Genomic DNA, 23,116 nt, shown 5'->3' with positions numbered 1-23,116 from the left:
AAGGTATCTCTATCCACAGTAAAACAAGTCCTATATCGACATAACCTGAAAGGCCGCTCAGCAAGGAAGAAGCCACTGCTCCAAAACCAGCATAAAAAAGTCAGACTACAGTTTTCAACTGCACATGGGGACAAAGACTGTACTTCTTGGAGAAATGTCCTCTGGTCTGATTAAACAAAAATAGAACTGTTTGGCCATAATGACCATCGTTATGTTTGGAGGAAAAAGGGGGAGGCTTGCAAGCCAAAGAACACCATCGCAACTGTGACGCACGGGGTGGCAGCATCATGTTGTGGGGGTGCTTTGCTGCAGGAGGGAGTGGTGCACTTCACAAAATAGAGGGCATCATGAGGGAGGAAAATTACATGGATATATTGAAGCAACATCTCAAGACATCAGTCAGGAAGTTAAAGCTTGGTCGCAAATGGGTCTTCCAAATGGACAATGACCCCAAGCATACTTCCAAAGTTGTGGCAAAATGGCTTAAGGACAACAAAGTCAAGGTATTGGAGTGGCCATCACATAGCCCTGACCTCAATCCCATAGAAAATATGTGGGCAGAACTGAAAAAGGGTGTACGAACAAGGAGGCTTACAAACCTGACTCAGTTACACCAGCTCTGTCAGGAGGAATGGGCCAAAATTCAACCAATTTATTGTGGAAGGCTACCCAAAACGTTTGATCCAAGTTAAACAATTTAAAGGCAATACTATCAAAAACTAATTGAGTGTATGTAAACTTCTGACCCACTGGGAATGTGATGAAAGAAATAAAAGCTAGTGATTATGATTGATTGTTTTTCTAAGATAAGTAGATGTCCTAACTGACTTGCCAAAACTACAGTTTGTTAAAACCTCTCTGGGATATGTGGGTCGCTAGCCAAAAGCCAGAGAAAATGCAGACGCCAAATTCAAATAAATTACGATGAGAAATCAAACTTTCGTGAAATCACACATGTAAGATACCAAATTAAAGCTACACGTGTTGTGAATCCAGCCAACATGTCAGATTTCAAAAAGGCTTTTCGGCGAAAGCGATGCTATTATCTGAGGATAGCACCTCCGTAAACAAAGAGAGAGAAGCATATTTCAACCCTGCAGGCTGAAACGCAGAAATAAAAATATAAATCATGCCTTACCTTTGACAAACTTCTTCTGTTGGCACGCCAATATGTCCCATAAACATCACAAATGGTCCTTTTGTTCGATTAATTCTGTCCATACATATCCAAAATGTCCATTTATTTGGCGCGTTTGATCCAGAAAAACACTGGTTCCAACTTGCACAACGTGACTACAAAATATCTCAAAAGTTACCTGTAAACTTTGCCAAAACATTTCAAACTACTTTTGTAATACAACTTTAGGTATTTTTTAAAGTAAATAATCAATAAAATTGAACACGGGATGATCTGTGTTCAATACAGGAAGAAAACAAACTGACGCTACCTTTCTGGTCACGCGCCTCTAACAAACAGTACACTTGAAGTGACCCTCATTTTGAACTGGGCTACTTCTTCATTACACAAAGTAAAAACCTCAAACAATTTCTTAAGACTGGTGACATCCAGTGGAAGCGGTAGGAACTGAAAGAAGTTTCCTTAGAAACTGGATTCCCAATGAAAGCCCATTGAAAAGAGAGTGGCCTCAAAAACAAAATCTGAATAGTTTTTCCTCTGGGTTTCGCCTGCTACATAAGTTCTGTTATACTCACAGACATGATTCAAACAGTTTTAGAAACTTCAGAGTGTTTTCTATCCAAATTTACTAATAATATGCATGTCTTATCTTCTGGGGATGAGTAGCAGGCAGTTGAATTTGGGCATGCATTTCATCCGGACGTGAAAATACTGCCCCCTGTCTCCAAGAAGTACCTAACAAAGACATATAGATGTCTTGGAGCCAGTGGGTCTGGCGACAAATATGTAGCGAGGGCCAGCCGATGAGAGCATACAGGTCACAGTGGTGGGTGGTATTTGGGGCTTTGGTGACAAAACGGATGGCACTGTGATAGACTGCATCCAGTTTGCTGAGTAGAGTGTTGGAGGCTATTTTGTAAATGACATCGCCGAAGTCGAGGATCGGTAGGATAGTCAGTTTTACGAGGTTATGTTTGGCAGCGTGAGTGAAAGAGGCTTGTTGCAAAATAGGAAGCCAATTCTAGATTTAATTTTGGATGGGAGATGCTTCATATGAGTCTGGAAGGAGAATGTACAGTCTAGCTAGACACCTTTGCTATTGTTATTTGTTCTCCCAACTTTGCAAGAGAATGTGTCAGTAATGAGCTACACTGTGAAGGTTATTGTTGCCAGAAGTTTAATATTCTTGTAAAAGTCACTAACTGTCTGGCAAAATGTTGCCAGTAACCTACAGAACACTTGCTGCCACTAGCAATCTTGCCAGGAACCTACTGTGCCTTCACTGACTCTTCTGTTGACAACATACACATCACATCACAGCATACTGTAACAGCAGCAGCCTATCAGAAGATTGCAGGCGTGGCTTATTCGAGGCGTGGCTTTCAGCTAGCTCTTTTTGATCTCCCATAAGAGGGAAAGTCATTCCAGTTAATCTGGTCTGTTCATAAATATTAGGCTTGTACACGGTCAGTGCAGCCCTGTTAATAACCCTGTCAGTTCTGAGACCCTAGTTGAAATTGGCTTTTTGTTTATCTGACCATTTATCTACATGTTTAGCCCTTATATTTAGCCTCACAATTAAGTATTTCGCAATTTCCTTTTAATGTCAACCAGGGCTACAAGTGGAACATAAACTATTTGGCATAAATTGTTGCATTAAAGACTGTAATTTACAAATGTCTATAAAAACTAAGATCTGCCAAAATAAAAACTAATTTAAAAAAGTATTTACAGTGCCTTGCGAAAGTATTCGGCCCCCTTGAACTTTGCGACCTTTTGCCACACTTCAGGCTTCAAACATAAAGATATAAAACTGTATTTTTTTGTGAAGAATCAACAACAAGTGGGACACAATCATGAAGTGGAACGACATTTATTGGATATTTCAAACGTTTTTAACAAATCAAAAACTGAAAAATTGGGCGTGCAAAATTATTCAGCCCCTTTACTTTCAGTGCAGCAAACTCTCTCCAGAAGTTCAGTGAGGATCTCTGAATGATCCAATGTTGACCTAAATGACTAATGATGATAAATACAATCCACCTGTGTGTAATCAAGTCTCCGTATAAATGATGATTTAACCATCTTCACTGTCCCATTCTAATAATTAGCTGGTTAATCAGCTGAATCAGGTTAGTTACAACTGGAGTTTGAGTGAAAACCTACATGAGGGTAGCTCTCTAGGAACAGGTTTGGAGAGCCCTAGACTCTAGGGTTTACTGAGAATGGTGTGACAACAAACATCCAGTCAGCATCCAGTCAGCTCGTTGATGGGGGAGAGAGAGAGAGAGAGAGAGAGAGAGTTGTGTACTGTAAAGAGAACTACATGTATGAGTATAGGGTCCAAACTAAGAGGCCAATGATGTAGATGCCAGGGAGGTCTGCTGGTAGCTGGTTCCTCTGTAAAGCTCTATGTTCTGTATGGTGGTGCTACTAGTCTGGTGATGTAGTTCCTCTTCTCCCTGCAGTAGAGCCTCTTAGTCCACTCTATTCTGGATCTGAGCTTTAAGACTCGGCTTCCCGAAATAAGACCTGGAACACGCATGGGCCATCTCACACACACACACACATGGCATTACGTCAGGCTTTGGCCATAGTGAGTGGGGAGTACTAGCCTGTGGCAGCTGCTCTGTGAGAGGATGCTGATGGGATTCACACACACACACAGACACAGAGAGAGAGAGAGACACACAGAGAGAGAGAGAGAGAGAAGATTATGGCTGGCTGCAGCAGCACTGTTACAGGCAGACAGACAGGTTATGTAAAACTGCTGCTGCACCACTATCTATCTGACATAACCTGCAGCCTGGCATTACCTCATCTCACTATTTGCACTATTTGGGAAATAGGGTGCCATTTTGTACAAACCACTGGTCAAAAGTAGTGCACTACATAGGGAATGGGGTGCCATTTGGGAAGCAGTCAAAATGTTGTGTGCGCTAGTTAGCCAGCATGTATGCTAGGGACCTCTCTGTGACTAGAGATTAGGCATCACCTAACCTGACACCAGCCCAGCTTCACACTAGACAGTGTCTATATAAACATGGACTACACAGAACTTTTCATTCATAAAAACAACTCTCTCCTTCAGGCAAATCAGTAGCAAAGTGGTACAGATTAAAACATATTATCTCAGGAATACAAATCAAATCAAATTGTATTTGTCACATGCGCCAAATACTACAGACCTTAAAGTGAAATGCTTACTTACAAGCCCTTAACCAACAATGCAATTTTAAGATTTTTTTTTATTTAAATAAAATAAAAGAAGCAAATAATTAAAGAGCAGCAGTAAAATAACAATTGCGAACCTAAATACAGGGGGTACCGGTACAGAGTCAATGTGCGGGGGCACTGGTTAGTCGAGGTAATTGAGGTAATATGTACATGTAGGTAGAGTTATTGAAGTGACTATGCATAGATAATAACAGAGAGAAGCAGCAGCGTAAAAGAGGGGGGGGGGGGCAATGTAAATAGTCTGGGTAGCCATTTGAATAGATGTTCAGGAGTTTTGGGATTAAAAGCTGTTTAGAAGCCTCTTGGACCTAGACTTGGCGCTCCGGTACTGCTTGCCATGTGGTAGCAGAGAGAACAGTCTATGACTTGGGTGACTGGAGTCTCTGACAATTTTATGGGCTTTCCTCTGACTCCGCCTATTATATAGGTCCTGGATGGCAGGAAGCTTGGCCCCGGTGATGTACTGGGCCGTTCGCACTACCCTTCGTAGCGCCTTGCGGTCAGATGCCGAGCAGTTGCCATAGCAAGTGGTGATGCAACCGGTCAGAATGCTCTTGATGGTGCAGCTGTAGAACCTTTTGAAGATCTGGGGACCCATGCCAAATCTTTTCAGTCTTCTGAGGGGGAAAAGGTTTTGTCATAACTTCTTCACGACTGTCTTAGTATGTTAGGACCATGATAGATTGTTGGTGATGTGGACGCCAAGGAACTTGAAGCTCCCAACCTGCTCCACTACAACCCTGTCGATGAGAATGGGGGAGTGCTCGGTCCTCGTTTTCCTGTAGTCCACAATCATCTCCTTTGTCTTGATCACGTTTAGGGAGAGGTTGTTGTCCTTGCACCACACTGTCATGTCTCTGACCTCCTCCATATAGGCTGTCATGTCATTGATCAGGCCTACCACTGTTGTGTCATCGGCAAACTTAATGATGGTGTGTGAGTCGTGCCTGGCCGTGCAGTCATGAATGAACAGGGAGTACAGGACTGAGCACACACCCCTGAGGGGCCCCCGTGTTGAGGATCAGCGTGGCGGATGTGTTGTTACCTACCCTTACCACCTGGGGGTGGCCCGTCAGGAAGTCAAGGATCCAGTTGCAGAGGGAGGTGTTCAGCCACAGGGTCCTTAGCTTAGTGATGAGTTTTGAGGGCACTATGGTTTTGAACGCTGCGCTGTAGTCAATGAATAGCATTCTCACATAGGTGTTCCTTTTGTCTAGGTGTGAAAGGGCAGTGTGGAGTGCAATAGAGATTGCATCATCTGTGGATCTGTTGGAGCGGTATGCAAATTGGAGTGGGTCTAGGGTTTCTGGGATAATGGTATTGATGTGAGCCATGACCTGCCTTTCAAAGCACTTCATGGCTACAGACGTGAGTGCTATGGGTCGGTAATCATTTAGGCAGGTTACCTTCGTGTTCTTGGGCACAGGGACTATGGTGGTCTGCTTGAAACAGACACAGACATGGAGAGGTTGAAAATGTCAGTGAAGACACTTGCCATTTGGTCAGTGCATGCTCGGAGTACACGTCCTGGTAATCTGTCTGGCCCTGCGGCCTTGTGAATGTTGACCTGTTTAAAGGTCTTACTTACATCGGCTAAGGAGAGCGTGATAACACAGCTGGTGCTCTCATGCATGTTTCAGTGTTACTTGCCTCGAAGTGAGCAAAGAAGTAATTTAGCTCATCTGGTAGGCTCGTGTCACTGGGCAGCTCTCGGCTGTGCTTCCCTTTGTAGTCTGTAATAGTTTGCAAGCCCTGCCACATCTGACGAGCGTGTAGTACGATTCGATCTTAGTTGCTGTATTGACGCTTTGCCTGTTTGATGGTTCGTCGGAGGGCATAGCGGGGCTTCATATAAGCTTCCGGGTTGGAGTCACACTCCTTGACAGTGGCAGCTCTATCCTTTAGCTCAGTGCGAATGTTGCCTGTAATCCATGGCTTCTGGTATGGGTATGTGCGTACAGTCACTGTGAGGACGACACCATTGATGCACTTATTGATGAGGCCAGTGACTGATGTGGTGTACTCCTCAATGCCATTGGAAGAATCATGGAACATATTCCAGTCTGTGCTAGCAAAACAGTCCTGTAGTTTAGCATTTGCTTCATCTGACCACTTTTTTTATTGACCGAATCACCGGTGCTTCCTGCTTTAATTTTAGCTTGTAAGCAGGAATCAGGAGGATAGAATTGTCAGATTTCCCAAATGGAGGGCGAGGGAGAGCTTTGCACGCGTCTCTGTGTGTGGAGTAAAGGTGGTCTAGAGTTTTTTTCCCCTCTGGTTGCACATTTAACAAGCTGGTAGAAATTACGTAAAACGGATTTAAATTAAGTTTCCCTGCATTAAATTTCCCGGCTACTAGGAGCGCCGCCTCTGGATGAGTTTCCTGTTTGCTTATGGCCATATATAGCTCATTGAGTGTGGTCTTAGTGCCAGCATTGGTATGTGGTGGTAAATAGACAGCTACAAAGAATATAGATGAAAACTCTTTAGGTAGATAGTGTGGTTTACAGCTTATCGTGAGATACTCTACCTCAGGCGAGCAAAACCTCAAGACTTCCTTAGAAATCGTGCACCAGCTGTTTACAAATATACATAGACCGCCACCCCTTGTCTTACCAGAGGCTGCTGTTCTATCCTGCTGATACAGTGTATAACCCGCCAGCTGTTTGTTATTCATGTCGTCGTCCAGTCACGACTCGGTGAAACATAAGATATTACAGTTTTTAATGTCCCGTTGGTAGTATATACATGCTTTTAGTTCATCCACTTTATTATCCAGTGATTGTGTGTTGGACAATAGTACCAATGGCAAAGGCAGATTAGCCACTCGTCGCCAGATCCTCACAAGGTACCCCGATCTCCGTGTCTGGAGTTAAGGTAAAGTTATTTGTTCATTTCAAGGTGAGTAATCACTGTTCTGATGTCCAGAAGCTCTTTTTGGTCATTTTTTATTTTATTTATCTGTTATTTTACCAGGTAAGTTGACTGAGAACACATTCTCATTTGCAGCAACAACTTGGGGAATAGTTACAGGGGAGAGGAGGGGGATGAATGAGCCAATTGTAAACTGGGGATTATTAGGTGTCCATGATGGTTTGAGGGTCAGATTGGGAATTTAGCCAGGACACCGGGGTTATCACTCCTACTCTTACGATAAGTGCCATGGGATCTTTAATGACCTCAGAGAGTCAGGACACCCATTTAACATTCCATCTGAAAGACAGCACCCTACATAGGGCAGCATCCCCAATCACTGCCCTGGGGCATTGGGATATTTTTTTAGACCAGAGGAAAGAGTGCCACCTACTGGCCCTCCAACACCACTTCCAGCAGCATTTGGTCTCCCATCCAGGGACTGACCAGGACCGACCCTGCTTAGCTTCAGAAGCAAGCCAGCAGTGGTATGCAGGGTGGTATGCTGTATTTTGCATGTCATAAGAGACAGTAGAAGCAATATTATGTACAAAGTAAGCTACAAACAATGCGAAAAAACTAACAAAATAGCACGGTTGGTTAAGAGCCCATAAAACGGCAGCCATCCCCTCTGGCACCATTATCAATCACAGTAGGCAAGAGAGTGATCAAGACCTTTTCACTTTTAATGAAACAGAAGTCTATCTGTGGTCCGTTGGAACTCTCTCAGGGGCCTACTTTGTGTGTGTGTGTGTGTGTGTGTGTGTGTGTGTGTGTGTGTGTGTGTGTGTGTGTGTGTGTGTGTGTGTGTGTGTGTGTGTGTGTGTGTGTGTGTGTGTGTGTGTGTGTGTTTGTTTGTTTTTTCTTTCCTTATGGGGACCAAAGTCTTTAAAAGCTGGGCAGTATTTATGCATTTCATTTACTTCTGAGTATTTTGTCATTTGTATTACACTGAGCTGAACTACACTAAAATGTATTTTGAAACAAGATACTTTCGAGAGCTGTATTTTGTATGTTCTAAATACTTTCTATAAAAAATGTTATAGTGGTTCCCCATTTTGTGGCCCTCTTTCCCCCTGCATTGGTATCAAAAGTCTAATAACACTACTGTGTGATAAGAGCGTCTGCTAAAGGAACTAAATATAAATGTCAAAATAGACAATTGCAAAGCATGCAGAGCATTATTCTAACAACCTTCGCCCCGAAACAAGGTTTTGTCTAGAAGGGATACAGCTTTTGTCAAAATAGATTTTTTTTTGTAGGACGTTTAGGAGAATTTAAGCAGCAGGTTATGATAATTAGGTTAAGCTATATCCCATCTAGACATGACCCTGAAACAAGGCCAATAATAATACCCAGTGTGCTTTGCAGTTCATTTTGGTATGTTCATTTTCACCTATACGGTACATTGGTCATTTAGCTGACACTCTTATACAGATTGATTTACAGTCAGTGCTACAACTAAGGTAGTTAAACAACAACATATCAGAGTCATAGCAAGTAAAACATTTCTGTAAACATTCCTGAGAATGTTATTTCGCTACCCACTTGGAAATGTATTTCTGTATTTGAAAATTGTATTATATACACATTTCCAATGATTTTGAGGTTTATAAGTATTTTGAAGTTTATTTTGATACACTGATCTTTGTAATTGTATTTGGTAATTTTTGCCAATCCCTGCTCACAAAGATAGGAAAACAAGGAACAAGTGGGGACATTTCACCCATCCCCACCAGGAAAAAGCTATTTTAGGATTGGGGGTTATGTTTAGGGTTACAATTATGGTTAGGGGTTAGGTTTAGGGGTTTGGGGTTAAGGTTAGGGAAAATTGGACTTTGAATGTTAATCAATTGTTGGTCCCCACAAGGATAGTAAACTAAATACACAGTTGAAGTCGGAAGTTTACGTACACCTTAGCCAAATACTTTTAAACCCAGTTTTTCACAATTCCTGACATTTAATCATAGTAACAATTCCCTGTCTTAGGTCAGTTAGGGTCACCACTTTATTTCAAGACTGTGAAATGTCAGAATAATAGTAGAAAGAATGATTTATTTCAGCTTTTATTTCTTTCATCACATTCCCAATGCGTCAGAAGTTTACATACACTCAATCAGTATTTGGTAGCATTGCCTTTAAATTGTTTAACTTGGGTCAAACGTTTTGGGTAGCCTTCCACGAGCTTCCCACAAAAAGTTGGGTGAATTTTGGCCCATTCCTCCTGACAGAGCTGGTGCAACTGAGTCAGGTTTGTAGGTCTCCTTGCTGGCACACGTTTTTTCAGATCTGCCCACAAATGTTCTATAGGATTGAGGTCAGGGCTATGTGATGTCCACTCCAATACCTTGACTTTGTTGTCCTTAAGCCATTTTGCCACAACTTTGGAAGTATGCTTGGGGTCATTATCCATTTGGAAGACCCATTTGCGACCAAGTTTTAACTTCCTGAGTTTTTCTCCCTCATGATGCCATCTATTTTATGAAGTGCCCCAGTCCCTACTGCAGAAAAGCACCCCCACAACATAATACTGCCACCCCCGTGCTTCACGGTTGGGATGTTGTTCTTCGTCTTGCAAGCCTCCCCCTTTTCCTCCAAACATAACGATGGTCATTATGGCCAAACAGTTCTATTTTTGTTTAATCAGACCAGGGGACATTTCTACAAAAAGCACAATCTTTGTCCCCGTGTCTGGCTTTTTATGGCGGTTTTGGAGCAGTGGCTTCTTCCTTGCTGAGCGGCCTTTAAGGTTATGTCGATATAGGACTCGTTTTACTGTGGCTATAGATACTTTTGTACCGGTATCCTCCAGCATCTTCACAGGGGCCTTTGCTGTTGTTCCGAGATGGATTTGTACTTTTCTCACCAAAGTGCGTTCATCTCTAGGAGACAGAACGTGTCTCCTTCCTGAGCGGTATGACGGTTGTGTGGTCCCATGGTGTTTATACTTGCGTACTAGCAAGAGGCACTGAGTTTGAAGGTAGGCCTTGAAATACATCCACAGGTACACCTCCAATTGATTCAAATTATGTCAATTAACCTATCAGAAGCTTCTAAAGCCATGACATCAAGCTGTTTAAAGGCACAGTCAACTTTGTGTATGTAAACTTCTGACCCACTAGAATTGTGATACAGTGAATTAAAAGTGAAATAATCTTTCTTTAAACAATTGTTGGGAAAATTATGTGTGTCATGCACAAAGTAGATGTCCTAACCGACTTGCAAAAACTATCGTTTGTTAACAAGAAATTTGTGGAGTGGTTGAAAAGCGAGTTTTAATGACTCCAACTTAAGTGTATGTAAACTTCCGACTTCAGCTGTATGTGTATGTGTGTGTGTGACTGTTTGTTAATGCCCTGCCCCCCTATATTGATTACTTACAAAATGACTGATTCATTGACTCTCAGGTATAGATGCACCAAACACAATGCACAGTTACCTTGATGTATTAAAAAAATGATCCTAGGTATGACTTTCCTAAAACAATTCCATATAGCTTGGCTTAGACTGTAGAGGTCACTGGCCTACACATAATACCCCATAATGTCAAAGTGGAATTGTGTTTTTAGAACATTTTACAAATGTCTTCAAAATGAAAATCTGAAATGTCTTAAGCTGCTGAGTATTCAACCACTTTGTTATGGCAAACTTAAATAAGTTCAGTAGTAAAAACTTGCTTAACAAGTCACATAATAAGTTGCATGGACTCACTCTGTGTGCAATAATAGTGATTTTTGACTACCTCTTCTCTGTACCCCACACATACAGATAATTGTAAGGTCCCTCAGACGAGCAGTGAATTTGACACAAATTCAACCACAAAGACAAGGGAGGTTTACCCTAGTTTCACAAAGAAGGGCATTGAATAACCCTTTGAGCAGGGTGAAGTTATTAATTACACTTTGGGTGGTGTATCAATACACCCAGTCACTACAAAGATAAAGGTGTCCTTCCTAACTCAGTTGCCTCAGAGGAAGGAAACAGCTCAGGGATTTCACCATGGCCAATGGTGAGTTTAAAACATTTACAGAGATTAGTGGCTGTGATAGGAGAAAACTGAGGATGGATCAATAACTCAACAATACTAACCTAAATAACAGAGTGAAAAGAAGGAAGTCTGTAGAGAATAAAAATATTCCAAAACCTGCATTCTGTTTGCAATAAGGAACTAAAGTAAAACATACTAAAAATTTGCAGAGATTAACTTCCTGCCCAGAATACAAAGCGTTATGTCCGAACATGTATTCTGGGCAGGAAGTTAATCTCTGCAATCAAAATAAATGGAATAGAGCTAAGCACAGGCAAAATAGAGGACAATCTGGTTCAGTCTGCTTTCCAGCAGACACTGTGAGGCAAATTCACCTTTCAGCAGGACAATAACCTAAAACACAAGGCCAAATATACACTGGAGATGCTTACCAAGACAACATTGAAGGTTCCTGAGTGGCCTAGTTACAGTTTTCACTTAAATCGGCTTGAAAACCTATGGCTGTCTAGCAATACTCAACAACCAACTTGACAGAGCTTGAATAATTTTTTTGTACAATCCAGGTGTGCAAAGCCCTTAGAGACTAATCCAGTAAGACTCACAGCTGCAAACACTGCCAAAGGTGATTCTAACATGTATTGACTCAGGGGTTGAATACTTATATAATCAATGTGTTTTATTTTTCATACATTTTTTACAAAATCTTTGATTTTTTTGTGTAGATCTTTGACCAAAAAATTACAATTAAATCCATTTGATTTCCCCTTTGTAACACAACAAAATGTGGAATAAGCCAAGGGGTGTGAATACTTTCTGAGGTTACTTTATGTATTACAATGAACTATCACCGTCAATGGTCATACAAATGATATGAGAGCATTTCTATGCAAGTTATTCTCCAATAAAAACAGTTCTGCTGTTACGCAGGCTCTAAAAATGCTATCATTGAAAGCATGAACATTTCCCATGGTAAATGCATATATTGACTACAAACAAACATAGTAGGGTAGTAGTCTGCATAAATCAATCTACTGAAAATATTCAAGTAGACCGATCAAGAGAGATAAATGAAGAGTGAAAAGCGGTCTTTAAATTAAGCACATTTTTACTCCTGAACTTATTTAGACTTGCCATAACAAACGGGTTGAAAACTTATTGACTCAAGACATTCCAGCTTTTCATTTTTTATTAATTTGTAAAAATGTCTAAAAACAATAGGAGGGACTGACGTGTTTTCCGTTTGCTCCCGTGGTATTCTTAAAGTTTATGTGAATTTTGCAGCAGAACCGTATTTATTTTCAAATATTAATTTGGTGATCCCTTTCCGTAAAAACCAAGACTACTAAGGCCAAAAGCATGACTTTGAGAAAACCCGGAATACAAGACCCGCTCTCAATACCGCCCTCTCCTGAGTCTGAGGGCCCGGGGATGCACACTTTACCCGGGGGTGCGGCTTGGCCTGGTGGCGCTGAATTGAACATTCTCGAGGCCATCAAACTACTACGCTCTGAGATAGTTGAAATGAAAACAGAGGTGGTTGCTATGATTGAGGCCAGAATACAGGAGGTTTCTGATACTTTAAAAGCAGATCTAACCATCCTGCGGAACGAGACTGTGCCGGCAATCACATCACTCAAAACAACAACTGCGTCACACACTACAACGATTGCAGCACTGGAGACCTCCGCTACTAATGTCTCCGACTTAACTACATCCCTGGAGGCTGAAGTTAAACGCCTAGCTGCGGATTTGAAAAAGGTGAAGAAGAGCTGTGTGAGTTTAGAGGGATTCTCTCGCCGCAATAATCTGAGACTTGTATCGGTCCCAGAGTCAGTGGAAATGCATCGCGCCTCGGATTTCGTTTCAGGGCTGCTGAAGGATGTTCTTGCCTTAGATGAAAAGCCCCTGATTGACCGAGCCCACCGGTCGCTGCGCCCAAAGCCCCGGGATGGGGAGAGGCCCCGTGACATAATTCTTAGAGTGCACTTTTTTTCATGAGAAGATGGAGATCCTCCGACGAGCCCGCAATACCACTCTGAGCTTTCAAGGACAGAGCTTCTCCATCTACCAGGACTACTCCCCAACTGTTTCCAGGCAGCACGCAGCTTTCGGACAGGCCAAACTAGTACTTCGGGACCATCCAAGTGTGAAGTATGGACTGCGATTCCCTTTACCCATCTCATGAGGGTAAAGACTACACATTTGAATCTCAGGATGAGGCTATGGCTCACATTCAACGTGGATCAATCTCAGGGTACAAGCTGAATCTAGGCAAGAGTGAGCTTTTTCCGGTAAACAAGGCTGCTTTAAAGTGCTCTTTTACAAGTTCTCAGTTTAGGATTGACCGGGATCAGTTCACCTACTTGGGAGTAAAAGTGACAAGGAAATATTCAAATTTGTTTCAGGAAAACTTTGTTGCTGTAGCAGACAGTTTGAAACAATCTTTTACTTTTTGGAATTTGCTACCCCTCTCTCTTATCGGAAGGATTAATGTCATTAAAATGAATGTGTTGCCCAAATTTGTATATTTATTTATAATGTTTACCCATTTTTATTCCAAAATCTTTTTTTATTTCACTGGATCAAACATTCATGCATTTTATTTGGGATGGCAAGGTACCACGGATTGGTAGAAAACATTTACAGAAGCCTAGGTCATTGGGGGGTTTAGCTCTACCAAATGTTCAGACATACTACTGGGCTGCACATTTCAGAGCCCTTCTGTATTGGCTGCAGACTGATCCTACTGGCCCTAGACCACTCTGGGTCCAGATGGAGTCTGAATCGTGTAAACCTGCAGCACTTTCCTCTGTGTTGTGCTCATCTCTCCCAGTGTCCCTAGGCAAAAGGTGTGTCAACCCAATTGTAAAGCAGTCTCTTAAAATTTGGAATCAGTTCCGTTTAGCCTTTAGCCTCCGAGGCTTTTCTCTATCAGGCCCAATCAATCAGAACATTTTATTTACTTGCTTTTGGCATTTGGCACTCACTAGGCCTCTCCTCGCTAGCCCAATTATTCTTTGATGATACATTTGCCTCTTTTTCTCAGCTGCAGGAAAAATTCAATCTCCCACAATCCCACTTTTTCCAGACTAGAAACTTTGTCAGAGCTAACACACCTGGATTTCCCCATAGGCCTGCGAATACAGCTATAGAGAGCATCTTGGAGTTGAACAAGCTTCCTAGGGGCGCAATTTCAGATGTATATGCAATCATTCATGACTTACAGGCACCCTTCTTTGGTGCCTTTAAAGACTTGATGAGAAAAGGATTTGGGGGAGGAAATTGGGGAAGACGCCTGGGAATCTGTGCTGCACAGGGTGCACTCGTCCTCTTTTAGCACTAGACACAGCCTCATTCCATTCAAGGTGGTTCATCGTATCCACTGGTCAGGGGCCAAACTCTGAAGAATATTCTCTGATTTTGATCCTACCTGTGTCAGATCTAAAGTGGAACCAGCCACACTGTTGCATATGTTTTGGGGCTGTCATAAACTGTCAGGTTTCTGGGAATTAATATTTAAATGTTTCTCTGATATATATGACACTGTTATAGATCCGTCTCCCCTTACAGCCCTTTTTGGAGTACTGCCCATGGGCACCCCCCTATCAAGAATCCAGTCGGACACTGTTGCTTATACAACTCTTTTAGCTAGACGGCTAACACTACAGAACTGGAAGATGGCAGCTCCCCCATCTTATAAATATTGGGTGAGAGATGTGTTGTGCTCTCTGAAACTAGAAAAAATTCAATTCAATTCACGTGGGAACCCCAAACTGTTTAACTTCTTTGATATAGGGGGCGCTCTTTTAATTTTTGGATAAAAAAACGTTCCCGTTTTAAGCGCGATATTTTGACACGAAAAGATGCTCGACTATGCATATAATTGACAGCTTTGGAAAGAAAACACTCTGACGTTTCCAAATCTGCAAAGATATTATCTGTGAGTGCCACAGAACTGATGCTACAGGCGAAACCAAGATGAAATTTCAAACAGGAAATGCCCCAGATTTTGAAGGCGCTGTTTTCCAATGTCTCCTTATATGGCTGTGAATGCGCCAGGAATGAGCTTACACTTTCTGTCGTTTCCCCAAGGTGTCTGCAGCATTGTGACGTATTTGTAGGCATATCATTGGAAGATTGACCATAAGAGACTACATTTACCAGGTGCTCGCTTGGTGTCCTCCGTTGCAATTATTGCGTAATCTCCACCTGCGTGTATTTTTCCATTTTCTTCAGAGGAGAGACCCAACTGCCAGGAATGACTTATCATCGAATAGATATGTGAAAAACACCTTGAGGATTGATTCTAAACAACGTTTGCCATGTTTCTGTCGATATTATGGAGTTAATTTGGAAAAAAAGTTTGGCGTTGTAATGACTGAATTTTCGGGTTTTTTTCTTAGCCAAACGTGATGAACAAAACAGAGCGATTTCTCCTACACAAATAATATTTTTGGAAAAACTGAACATTTGCTATCTAACTGAGAGTCTCCTCATTGAAAACATCCGAAGTTCTTCAAAGGTAAATTATTTTATTTGAATGCTTTTCTTGTTTTTGTGAAAATGTTGCCTGCTGAATGCTAGGCTTAATGCTATGCTAGCTATCAATACTCTTACACAAATGCTTGTGTAGCTATGGTTGAAAAGCATATTTTGAAAATCTGAGATGACAGTGTTGTTAACAAAAGGCTAAGCTTGTGAGCCAATATATTTATTTCATTTCATTTGCGATTTTCATGAATAGTTAATGTTGCGTTATGGTAATGAGCTTGAGGCTATGATTACGCTCCCGGATACGGGATTGCTCGACGCTAGAGGTTAATGAGGCTTGGGCTCCATTCCGGTCTTACTTTAAACAGTCCATCCTCTGATGGCATTCCAATTAAAATTAAAATAAGTCTGTATTTGACCCCCCTGTGACTTAAGGGTTGGAGGAGCTTCTCTCTGTGTTTTTGCTGGGGGGGCATTAAGGTCCATGTGCTTATTGATTGTGACCCGCGGATGCCTTGTTCATCTTGCCCGGGCAGAGACTGAAGTGTGAGCTTGTTTTTCCCAGTTATTTTTACATTTTGTTCACGCATACATGAATAATCATTCTATTTTTTTTATTTTAAAATATTGTAAACTTTATTTTTGGTCCAGTGGATGGTCGGTCTGTGGCCATGACTGTCTGTGAGTGGTTGCATTTCTCCACCCTTATCCCTTGACTGTTTACAGGAACAATGGTGAGGTGTTTGCTCTGTCCCTGTACTATAGATTGCCCTTTAACCTTTGTAGCCTTCTGCCTGGTGTGTTTAACTTGTCTAAAGTATGGTATCTTTAAAGCTATTTTTTTATTTGTATTTTTTTTCTAATTGAGTATATTATTTATATTTCTTTGTGTTGTTTTGTCTGTGTGTGTGTAAAACTTAATAAACAGAGTTAAAAATCAAATAAAATAATGTCTAAAAACACAATTCCACTTTGACATTATGGGGTATTGTGTGTAGGCCAGTGACAAAAAATCTCAATTTAATCAATTTTAAATTCAGGCTGTAACACAACAAAATGTGGAAAAAGTCAAGGGGTGTGAATACTTTGACGGCACTGTATATATCTCTATGTATAAACAACTTTTTAGTGCACCAGGCTTGGGGTCAATTCCACAAATTATGTTTAAATTCTCTCTCCCTGTAAATTCCATTTAATTCAATTAAATTCCCCTGAATTCCAATGATCGGTACATTCTACTAATTAAATTCCCAATTTAATATTATCCCCAACAATTCACCAATTTCCAATTCCAATTCAATTCCCTCAGGCTGATCATGTCACAGTTCTGACAGCCTAGCCCTAGCTATATAGAAATACAGGTTGAAATGATTCAAAACAAATCCTACAGTCATTTTTGTATACTATGTGCATTCATCCCATTAACTGGGTGTCACGACTTCTGCCGAAATCAAAGCCTCTTCTTGTTCGGGCGGTGCTCGGCGGTCGATGTCACCGGTCTTCTAGCCATCATTGATCCATTTTTCATTTTCCATTGGTTTTGTCTGGTCTTCCTACACACCTGGTTTCAATCCAATTCATTACCTGTTGTGTATTTAACCCTCTGTTTTCCCTCATGTCTCTGTCAGAAATTGTTTTATGTTTTGTATTTGGTGCGTGACGGGGTCCTCGTACCCACTTTGTTTCATTGTATCTCATGGTTTTGGAGTTATGTTTTTTAAGTTATTAAAATACTCCATTCCACCAAGTTTTGATTCTCCTGTCCCTGACACCTATACACACACACGACTGTGACACTGGGAAATGTACAAATATTTAATTGCAATTCAATTCTAAAGAAGAAATGTTTTTACAATTCCAATTCAAAAAGTATTATTCCAATTCAATTAAAATGTCATTATAATTGACCCCAACACTGCAGTGCACTACTTTTGACCAGAGCCCATAGAGAACCTTCAGTTTGTCCTCCTACTGAACAACGTGCAAACACACACACACACTGGTCCAGAAGTGACCTGCTTTTAACAGACAGCCAGAACAGAGAACAGTGAGCAGAACGGGGCTAGCTCCTCCGCAGCACTTGCTAGACATTTAAAAGAGCTGGAATTCACCTGTGGGTTTTTCATTGCAACATAGCCTTTGCATATTTAACTATGTAAACCATATAACAGACATTACTGTAATACCTCTTTTATTTTACACAACTTAGCCATTTAGCAGACGCTCTTATCCAGAGCAACTTACTGTAGTGTGCATACATTTTCATACTGGACCTACATGGGAATTGAACCCACAACCCTGGTGTTGCAAGCACCATGCTCTACCAACTGAGCCACACAGGACCCTCCAAAGCAGATACCATTAACCCTAGTGACCTGGTTCACTAAGTACACAGTCCTTGTGGGCAGAACACATAAGATACACACACACACACAATGATTTACATAAGCATGCACATCAAACTAGGTCTATGCAGCTATATATAATCCACAAGTGTGCAACGTGATGCTTCACAGTCCCATTTCTCCTCATGTACCAAAGGGAGAACAAATACGTTCATGTCTTGCCATGGCTGGCCAGTAACAGAGAGATAGATGTTCACACAGACCAAAGGCAGACAGGCTCAAATCCCAGATAAGAGATGTCTATCAGTCAGTAGAGAGCTCAGGCAGAGGACACCAGCAGGAAGACTATAACATCTAGAGTCTTCAAGAGGTATCATGACAGAGACAGGACCTGACAATAACAAAGTCTGACTGACCACCAACCACCACTCCCCAGAGACGAGAGACAGAGAGATACACCGAGAGAGAGACCCGAAGAGACTCCATTCTAATCCTGAAAGATTCAGGCCATTAGTACCTGGACATACAGACAAGACCATAACCACCATGGAGGAAATAAATCAATATAGCTTTAATATCATGTCAATCTGATTAAACTGGAGAGTATCTACATTCCAATCAATATCTGTTTAGTATTTAAATAAATTCTCAAGGGTTTACCTTCAGCCTGATATCTTGTTGTCACATACAGTACACACACAGTACAGGCCTCTAAAATGGACGATGGCCGCTTCAGCATCTAAAGAGCCCCACAGTATTAGTCAGCAGTGCTCTAATTCTCTCTCAATAAAGGCTTTCGAGATGAACGCAAAGGACACTCCACTCCCAGTACTGTAGCTGTGTTGCAGAGGCAGTGGAAGCACATTCATAGCTAGCCTGGATGCCAGTCTGTTTCTGCGCTCTTGCCAACTCCTTGTCTCTCATTGCCACTGTCATACCTTATTTCCATGAGGAGTTGGCAAGAAAGCAGAAACAGACTGGCATGCAGGCTAACTCATAAGAGCTCTCCTCTGCTCAAGCTACTGTATTGTAAAGGCTGTATGACAAGGTAAGAAATAGATTACATCATATTTCACAATATTCATCCTCTGTTGTCAAGGGGGATTCATTTGAACAATGTTTTCTACAAGAGATTGTACACATTAAATGATCCAGTGTTAAATCAACACAGAGTGTTAAATTGAACACTTACAGAGTTAATGTAACACCTGAATCAACACTAGTAATGTTACTAGGTAACATTGGCCAATTTGCTCTACATGTAATCCCACTGTAACATAATGATAATAACATGATAATAACATGCATTTGACTGATCCATAGTGAAGACCTCCATGGAGGAAAACAATAACGCTCCTACATATGAAGTAAGGTAGGTTATTGAAGAATTACCATGAGAATGAACCAATAAAATCTTGTGACTCAGCATCGTGTGTGTGAGAGAGAGAGAGGGGGGAGTGAGAGAGAGAAACAGGCAGACGGACAAGGCGACAGAAATATAGACAGACAAAGAGAGGGGGGGAAATACCAATCTCGCCTAGCCTCAAGAACCTTCTATTGCTTCCACCGTCACGAATCATAGATCGGCTATAGCCTACCTGCTAAGCTCAACTATAGCTCTCCTAGTCTAAAACGATCCAAAAACTGTAGCCTATCCATAGAAAATGAAGATTATATATGTCTAAATCAAACAAGAGGCCCCTTTGTCTTAACAATAGAAACAAGTAACAGTTAGGCTAAACCAATTCAAAACATCTCCTGTAGGCTTTTTGAACGAAACTGGGGATAAGGATTTGATAGCTTACAGATTCGGTTATGAGTTAACCGGGACCGCCGATGTTTCAGCACCTTACGTGCTGGACCTAATAGAAGTAGCGCGTCAAATGCACCGGCGTTCTGCAGACCGGCTGGTTGTGACATCGACCGACCGTTCTCTCTGCAGCGCCGACTATGCGTTCACCGCAGATCAGCAATTCACATAAATAGGCTATAACAGCATACAAATTCTATCAACAATATTTTATTTTGTGTAGCCTACCAAGATAAGATGATTGATTGGTTGGTTCAATATGCTACAGCCGCCAACAAACTACCAATAAGCAGTTCTAGGTGAACCATTATGTGCAAATTTTGCGAGTCCCCATCTTCAAATGTGACCTTTTAAATGAAACAAAATGCTAAGATGTAGGTGGCGTTGGAAGTGACCACAAAATATGTCTAGCTGCCCTGCACTATTTAGCAGTTCCAACAGTGGAAATGAACAATGAATCCTTTCTCTTGATCGATTCACTGGGGTAGCTCACATTATTTCTGCTCATGCACTGATGCACACAATTAGATAACTTCATAAAACCAACACGGTGATGTGAATTAATAAAATACTAGAAGATACAGGCAAAAACACCCGACCATTTTCACTTAGTCTACATTCTGTTTTCAATCAATATAAATAGATATGTCATCTTTACCTGTTCGGTGCAGTGCCTGGCTTCGCAGTAGAACTCGCTCTGCCGGAGCGCAGACTGGCAAAGGAATCCTGGGCCCATTTAGCCCCTCCCGCTACTCCCTGACTACCGTAAGTATTTCAACAGGGGCGCTACAGAATTCACACTCAATGATAACAAGTCCATTAATATTTCATAAACCATTCTAACCCTCATTAATTGACTTTAAAAAAAGCAAATTATTATAAAAAGCAAATTAATCACAATGGCAGTTGGTTAGGCGATTATTTAGTTATTAAGGTGCTAGACAGATGCTAGATATTCAAAATAATAGGTGCTAGACTGAGTGGAGTATCAGTTTTGTCCCAAATGGCATCTTATTCCCTTTTTTATTGATTACCGTTATTTTACCAGGTAAATTGACTGAGAACACGTTCTCGTTTGCAGCAACGACCTGGGGAATAGTTACAGGGGAGAGGAGGGGGATGAATGAGCCAATTGTAAACTGTGGATTATCAGGTGACCGTGATGATTTGAGGGCCGGATTGGGAATTTAGTCAGGACACCGGGGTTAACACCCCTACTCTTACAATAAGTGCCATGGGATCTTTAATGACCTCAGTCAGGACACCCATTTAACGTCCCAAATGAAAGACGGCACCCTACACAGGGCAGTGTCCCCAATCACTGCCCTGGGCCATTGGGATATATTTTTATAGACCAGAGGAAAGACGGCACCCTACACAGGGTAGCGTCCCCAATCACTGCCCTGGGCCATTGGGATATATTTTTTATAGACCAGAGGAAAGACAGCATCCTACACAGGGTAGCGTCCCCAATCACTGCCCTGGGCCATTGGGATATATTTTTTATAGACCAGAGGAAAGACAGCATCCTACACAGGGCAGCGTCCCCAATCACTGCCCTGGGCATTTGGGATATATTTGTTATAGACCAGAGGAAAGAGTGTCTCAACACCACTTCCAGCATCATCTGGTCTCCCATCCAGGGACTGACCAGAACCAACCCTGCTTAGCTTCAGAAGCAAGATCTGGTCTCCCATCCAGGGACTGACCAGAACCAACCCTGCTTAGCTTCAGAAGCAAGCCAGCAGTGGTATGCAGGGTGGTATGCTGCAGGGTGGTATGCTCCTTTACAGTGCACTACTTTTGACCAGGGCCCAAGTAAATAAAACAAACTAATTGGGCCATAGGGCTATATAGGGAACAGGGTGCCCTTTGGAATACAACTATGATGTTCGTTATGACTCACTAAAAATACAGTACATTGGAGCCAACAGCTTTTCACATTATGACAGATCAATACCCCAACAATGTTTCAGGACAACCCTCAAACAGCAACACAGCCACACATTGATAGGAGAGTCAGGGTCACCTACTACTACATACAATAGTTAGGAACCTGGGTGTTTGTCCCAAATGTCACCCTTTTTCCTATATAGTGCACTACATTTGACAAAACTCCAGTGTGCAAAAAGTGAATAGGGTGCCACTTGGGCCGCAAACCTAGTCCACCAGGCTGGTTAGGTCATGTTGATGTTTTTTTTGCTGGTCATACTTAGTAGGCCTATTGTTGCAACACTTTAAACCATTGTACTGTACATATAATAAACTGCAAAACAGATGCTACTTCACAGTGACCCATTCACACACCTTTCCTTGGCCTTGCCTCTTTCTGTGATGTCTGCTCATTGAAGGTTTAAATACACTTCAAGGGAAGTACAAGGGGAATGGCTTCTAGAATCTAGGGGTGGCTTCTCCAACCCCCTTGTTCTCCAAGCCTGCTTCAGATGGAGCTGATAGTCTTGACCGCTACTTGCCTGCAATTAGCCTTCCAAATGGCACCCTATTCCCTATAGTGGACTACTTTTGACCAGCGCACTATATAGGGAATAGGGTGCCATTTGGGATGGAAACCCTGATGATGCAACTGAAGGATAAAATGGGCCTGTATCTTTGAGTCTGTGCTGCTGATGGACAGAGCAGCTCAACACTGAGGAGAAGATCAAAGTTGAACAGTTAAAGAACTGACTGGACACGTGGGTTTAGGAAACTAAGCTCCGAGTGTGAAAGATAAGTTTGACAATGACAGCAAGAAAAATAGTAATTATATGTAGAGTGGAATAATCACCCTATCAAAAGAGGCTAGGCCTATTTAAGAAGCATAACTAAATGCTTAGGACTCCCTCAGGCCTTGGCATGCATTCATACCACATTTTTAGGTCCTCTTACCTAACAAGTATGTGTCTCACTAAATTCTTATTTGCAAATAAAAGACAACAGCCCCACACTGTGTTGAGCGTGGGCCATTCAAACACCAGGTAATGGGTGTTTTTGCAGTGATTACGAAGTAACTGGTTTGACCACTCAATACGATAATAAAAGAACAAGACACATGAATGACAGTCGTGTGCAATAGATCCCCTGCTGGGTGTCAACGAACGGTAGGGATTCAACATGTGGAATCATTGGGCCGATGTTAAGTGGTCAGAGGCAATAGAACGACCATCCCGTTACCTTGAACCATTCATCGGCACAGT

At 41.8% G+C, this 23,116-nt stretch overlaps 1 protein-coding gene and 1 non-coding gene across 14 annotated transcripts in view; both read right to left on the bottom strand.

Moving 5' to 3' along the window:
- The window catches only part of LOC139380814 (microtubule-associated protein 2-like), a 169,326-nt gene extending 148,702 nt beyond the window's left edge, over nt 1-20,624 (bottom strand). For 12 of the 13 annotated variants that reach the window (XM_071123892.1, XM_071123879.1, XM_071123882.1 and 9 more), the window contains exon 1: nt 20,581-20,624. The gene's annotated coding sequence lies outside the window, so the exon portion shown is untranslated. The remainder of the gene's footprint in view (nt 1-20,580) is intronic. The other variant, XM_071123880.1, reaches the window with a different exon arrangement.
- trnaa-ugc (transfer RNA alanine (anticodon UGC)) lies at nt 18,036-18,111 on the bottom strand. Its single transcript has one exon. It is a non-coding gene; the product is annotated as a tRNA-Ala (tRNA).
- Nucleotides 20,625-23,116: the final 2,492 nt, after the last annotated feature.

Source organism: Oncorhynchus clarkii, chromosome 22, assembly GCF_045791955.1.
Source record: "Oncorhynchus clarkii lewisi isolate Uvic-CL-2024 chromosome 22, UVic_Ocla_1.0, whole genome shotgun sequence".
NCBI lineage: Eukaryota > Metazoa > Chordata > Actinopteri > Salmoniformes > Salmonidae > Oncorhynchus > Oncorhynchus clarkii.
This window is presented reverse-complemented; position numbering and strand designations above follow the sequence as displayed.